At 41.3% G+C, this 6321-nt stretch overlaps 1 pseudogene; it reads right to left on the bottom strand.

Annotated features, from left to right (window-relative positions):
- The window catches only part of LOC103736200, a 123792-nt pseudogene that overhangs the window by 101086 nt on the left and 16385 nt on the right, over window positions 1-6321 (bottom strand).

The raw sequence follows: 6321 nt of genomic DNA, 5'->3' as shown, positions 1-6321 counted from the left end.
AACTGAATATAATAATATAATTAGATAATGAAATAAGAAGAACCAAAAAGTAAAAGAAGTTGGGGACAAAAATTTGGGAGACTGGGGCAAAGTTAGGGAAGGCTTTGGAGAAGACAAAACCTGGCTTTAAGTGTCAGATAACTGCCTAGCCCTGAGGGTGCTGTAATTTGAATAGCTGTTTCCTCTCTAAAGGTCATATTGAAATTCAATCTCCTGTTGGTATCAAGAAATGAGGCCTTTGGGGGTGTTTCTCCTTCATGAATTGATTATCTCATAAAAAGACTCAGAGGGACCTACATTAGGCCCCTTTTACCCTTCTGTATCTTCTACCATGAGGGGCTAAGGACATAGATCAGTAGCAGAGTGCTTACCGTGAAAGAAACACCACGGTGTTCACAATGCTATCTTGGAATTAGAAACTGAGGTCTCATCAGAAACCTGCTGGCACCTTGATCTTGAGTTTTCCACCCTTTATAACTATGAGAAAGAAATGTCTGTATTTTGTAATGTACTCAGTCTGTGGATCTTTAGGTAGAGCAGCACAAAAAAATGATGTGCCCACTGGTGTAATAGTGGCAAGACTGTTTATGGGGGTAACCAGCTACTCCTTTGACTGGATTTGAGGCTTGCTCAAGAAGGAATTTGTGCCTAGCATGTAAGCCTACAACAAATAATTAAAGCCCATGGCTAGGGGAATCATAGACCCTAGGGAAGCACCTATTGACGTTTCCTAAATTATCATGTTGTCAAAGTGCTTTCTGTTTTTTATTTTATTTATTTATTTTTGGTTTTCTGAAACAGGGTCACCCTGTAGCCCCAGTTAGCCTTGAACCAACTTTGCAGACCAGAATCTCACAGTGATCCACCTGACTCTCCCTCCCAATTACTGGGATAAAAAGGTGTGTGCCACTATGCCCGGCTTCAAACAGCTTCTAATACTTCTATTTACATCCATAGACTTGTGTTGTTTCCAACCTTGGTCAGAGAAGTTTCTTACTGTAGTGGGTAGTGGTTAATCCAGAGGCTCCTAACTGTTTAAAGTTCTGAGAATACAGGACTGTGAGTGCTCAGTGTTAGGGAAAGAGGAATTTACTGCTTGTTTGAATATACTGCTTGTCTGAATTTACTGCCTGAATTTACTTGTTTAAATTTACTGCTTGTAACCAATTAACTCAACTGGAGACACAGGCATCCGGAGATAGGGGCAATCGCTACAGCTCTCCCCCACCTGGAGCCTGACCTGATCTGTGTCATGTCACGTAGACAGGTCTGCTTACACAAGATAAAAAGAAAGAGTCGTGTCAGGCACAATACCCCCCACCCCGCCCCAATTGAGACACATGAAGGGAGTTGTGAAGGGAGCTATGACATTTTTTCTTGTTTTAAAGTTATTGGTTTGTGAAATGCTTGCTTTGAAACTATTGGCTGTATAAACGCGGGCTTTTGTGTAACGGTTGTGGGAGCCTATATAATCTTTACCTAAAATTGCCTCAGGGTCAATTGCTCTAACCAGACCTGCGTGTCTTGGAAAGAAGGTCGGCCCAAACTAGCTGGTTTAGTAAAACTCTGATTGATTTTTGCATCTCCGTACTTGTGCATTTGTTCTCCAGAAGAGACCCACCGAGTCACAGACCCTAACATCAGTCATAGATGGGACATCTATATCACCCCTCCCACTTCCCAAGGCTCATCATGGAAGAGGGAGCAGAACCAATGTAAGAGTTGCAGGATGTTGGACCGAGTCATGGACCCTAACATTTTGGGGGCTCATCCGGGATTCGGAGGGGGCTTCTGGGGGAGCAAAGGATGAACGGAGGCAGTTTCTTTTCTCCGGACAGGACAGTGTAATTTGAGGGTTGCCCCCTTGTGTCTGTAAAATCCAGAATAAAGTGAGAGTCGCCATCTCGTGTCTGGTCTTGGGTTAGTAATCCCGAGTGAGGAAGTCTGGGTTCGAGTCCCGGCACCTAGGTAAAAATCTGACACAGGTGCACTTACTTACATGCAGGTAATACATGCATACACATAAAAATAATAAATAAAATATATTTAAAAAAGAGTTGCAGGATATGGTAGAGTGTTGTAAAATGCTGTCCTCCAGACAAGACATGGCTGCTGCACATTTGAACTCAGCAGCTGTGGGTACCTGCACAAGACTTGCACAAGATCAAGCCAGTTAAAGAATTCAAGTATGGAGGGGGAAGGCCCCACCTCTGGCTGAGGAGCTATTGGCAGTTGATGACTGCTGAGGGAGGGGGAGGCACTTTTCTTTAGGAATGTGGCCACTGAGGTCCCCAATGCCCCAATAAATGGCCCCATACCACAAACAAATGAGTAGCATTGATTGGATTAAGTGGGTTAAAATGAATAAATAATAACATGAAGTTGGGAGGAAGATGTGATGATGATGGGGCCCTATGGGGAACTGAAGGAGGAAAAGAGGTGTGGCTATGATCAAGACCCTGCTCTGTGGTGCTTGCTGAGCCAGGGAAGACTCACGATCTCTGTTGCTCTTCACAACCAGGAAGGATCTAAATGAATGTATCAAATGTCCATCTTACAAAGTGATGCTCAGGGAGCCAGACAGAAAGACAGACAGATGGCTAAATAGACAGTGACTGAGAAAACAAGATCTTCCTGTAGCATTAATAAGCAGATAGCCTGGAGGCCTTGTCCTCAGCAGAGTCTGATTTAGGATTTTTTTTTTTTTTCCAATGAGTCATAATTGCTATGGTTCAAACACCTGTCACTATAAAAGGCAAAATCAGTGTAATCACCAGAGCAATTGCCTCAGGAATACATTCTTTCAGTGATTTGAAGAAAGCTCAAGAATACAAGTGATAGGTTTCAAATGTGGAATGACTGGAGTTGCTCTAAGGCTGAGCTCTCTGAATTTAAGGGGAGACTGGGGAAGAGAGAGGAATCGTATTCCTTCCAAGAGCAGAAAATCAAGTAATTGGAGACATATCCAATTACCTGGAGAGCAGGTAATTGGAGATGTATCCATGATGCTCAAAATCCAGTCATGTGAAAATATGAAAAAAAAAATAGATCTTCAGTTAAGCAATTGGTGATTGGGTTATCCAGACAAAAGCTGAGATTTGACAGCTGCAGTATAATTGTCTGAGTTAACACTTAGGAATAAAATTCAGATAAAAAGAGAGCTTTTAGAGAAAGCACCTTCCAAGGGTGGCATAGAGATTACAGTTCACTACTGTTGATAACACTTTCTAACTCCACATCATTCCAGCCTTAAAGGCCACCTAGATGAAGTTACAAACCAATGTAGTCATCTTACTCCTGGTCCACCAACTCTGTAGTTTCTAAAGTTAATGGTCCCATTTATTTGAGGAGATCATTTAGTTGTCTTCTTTATTCTTTAGGAATTATGAAATATAAAAATAATTTCAAAATCAATTAAGAATTTCACACTAATTGCTTTGAACTTTATCCTCAAAACCAGGAGCTACCATCTATCCAGTGCTTTTTCTGAAGTGCCAAGACAACACTTTAATCCGAGCATTTCAAGGCAGAGGCAGGTGGATCTCTGTGAGATTAAGGCTAGTCTGGTCTATATACTCAGTTCCAAGTCAGCTGAGATGACAAAGGGATATCTTGTCTCAAAGACAAAATAAAACAAAAAAGGCAGTCAGAGCCAAGCATGCTTGTGGTTGTACATGCCTTTAATCCCAGCACTAAGACTATCTCAAAAAAGAAAAAAAAGGAAGGCAATCAAATGATAATCCATGTGGAACACTTAGCACACTGTAATCAAAAGCCCATAGATGGTGGCCATTGTTACTATACATGTATATGGTTTATAGATAGTTTCATATTAGCTTTATTACAACTGGTGTTTGTACAAAATAAGTATGCAAACATATAGCATTTCATTTTTTGTAAAGTAATCTTACCCAGATTGCCACTGAAATATAATATTGCCTAATACATAATAAGTGCTCACAAAGAAGGTATTAAATAAATGAATTAGTAACAGCCAGATAGCATGCAGGAAGAAATCAAAAGCCCTAATCACAGAAGAAACTAAAGTAGACATTAGAGGGACATGGTGAAGCAAAAAGGAGAATCCCACATACTTTGCAGTTTCTTAAAGACATTTGACAAGATTTGGATGGAACACAGTGGACAGTAAAGAGAGAATGGGCAACTAGAATTTTCTGCATCAGGGTTGGCAAACCCCAGCATTCTGAACAAATCAGTCCACTGCCCATTTTCATAAATAAAGTTTTATTGGAACAGTCATGCACATTCATTCATATGCTATTTCTGGTTGCATTCAGTCTGCAACAGCAGAGGTAAAAAGCTGCAAAAGAAACTTTATGGCCAACAAGTCACAAACCAAAAAATTTGTGAAGGAAATAAGCCTTGTGTCACAACAGGATCTGTTACACTTGGTCTCCTGTGTATCAAAGTATACAATATGTTTATTCTTATACTCTAAACACTATTAGCTAAATGTCAAATCAATTTATACCTAACATTCAGTTATTAATAAAAATTAATGAACCTAATTTAAGCAGAGATGTTGTCAACCTGAAGAACATAAAAAGCATAGATTTCAGAAATTGGAAAGAGAAAGTAAACATGAAGGACCAATGAGAAGAAGCAGAAGTTTAAATCTGATCTTACAGCTCTGAAGTCAAGAGCGATTATTGCTGGATATTACATGCACAATCAACAGAATAATCAAAATAGTGCCACATTCCTGTTAGGGGGGAGTATGGTGATTCAAGTCAATGCTTCTGAGCTAAATCCTTAATATAACAAAATGGCAGTAAATAATGCCTAAAATACAATAATCAGAATTTAGGAATAAAAAAGATGCCCAGAGGGGGCTGGAGAGATAGTTCAGTGGTTAAGGACACTTGGCTGCTCTTGCAGAGGATCAGTATTCAGTTCCCAGCACCCACAGAGAGGCTAACAACTGTCCGTAACACCCTCTTCTGACCTCCACAGACATTGCACAACACGAGTGCACTTACATACACGCACGCAATACACTCATGCACATATAATAAAATAATAAATAAAATATTCTTTAAAAATTGCCCAGAGATATGTACGAGAAAGATGAGAATGAAAGAAGAAATGGAAGGGAAGGGTCGAGGTGGGGAGAGGAGAGGCAGGTGAGGAGAGATGAGGAGCGGTGAGGAGGGGAGGGGAGGGAAGAGTTGGGGGGGAAGGGAGAGGAGAGGTGGGGAGGGGCAGAAGAGCAGGGGAAGAGAGGAGAGGAGAGAAAAAGAAAGGGAAGGGGAGGGGAAGAATAAGTTCTATGGTTTGAGGTATGCTCTCCGCAGATTTACATACTGGAATCTAAGACCCATTGTAATGGTACCAAGAGGCAAAGCACATAGAGTAAAGGTATGAGGGTAGAGGGCTGGGGAGACATTTCTGTGGGTAAAGTGCTTGCTGTGCACACATGAGAACCTTTGTTCAAATCCCCAGAACTCATGTAAAAGGTGTGGTGGTGTGTACCTGTAAACCCAGCACTGGAGGAGTGGGAGGAAACAAGCCATTGACTTTTGGCTTCCATATGTGCATGCAAGGGTAGCTCAACCACACACAAATTCATGCATACATGAATTTAAAGAAAAAAACACAAGGATGGAGCCCCATGAGTTAGTGATTTTGTGATCTGAATCAACCTAGAATCTAAAGGTATTTTCTTTTGGGGAGGTGGGAACCCCATTCCATTGCAGAAGCTGGAGTTACAGAGAAGGTGTTCTCTTCCTTGGCTCTTTAGTAAAGGGAATAGTGACTGGCATGAGACTTAAGCCTACACAATTGGATGTCTCTTTCATAACATTTGTAGTGAGAGGATGACACAAAGGACAGCAGGTCTATTGGAGGAAAAAGCCCATGCTCCCATTCCCAACCCCTGGCTTGAAGCAACTTGCTCAGTGATTACACTGAGAGTAAGAGAACAGGTTCACATGGCTTGAGTAGGTGGGTTGTTGGGATATTCGAAGGTTGAACCGATTTCCAATGTTTTCCTCAAACTTTCTTGTAGTCTTAAACAGTAAGTCAAGCAATTAGTTGGAGCAGATTGATCCAAATTCTTGAACTCTTCTGCAATATTATGAATTCTCTAAAACCTCAAACACATTCCCACCTGGCAGTCTTTGGGTTGTTGTTTGTTTGTTTGATGAGACAGGGTATCAGCGTGTAACCAGGCTGGCCTCAAAAACTTTATACAGCCTAGGCTGGTCTTAAATTTGTGATCCTCCCACCTCAGTGGGTGCTGGCATTAGAGGAGCATGCCACTATGCCTGGCCCCTACCTGGTGGTTTTAGCTTTCTTTTT

The sequence above is a fragment of the Nannospalax galili genome, unplaced genomic scaffold (genome assembly GCF_000622305.1).
Source record: "Nannospalax galili isolate Female #2095 unplaced genomic scaffold, S.galili_v1.0 scaffold150, whole genome shotgun sequence".
NCBI lineage: Eukaryota > Metazoa > Chordata > Mammalia > Rodentia > Spalacidae > Nannospalax > Nannospalax galili.
This window is presented reverse-complemented; position numbering and strand designations above follow the sequence as displayed.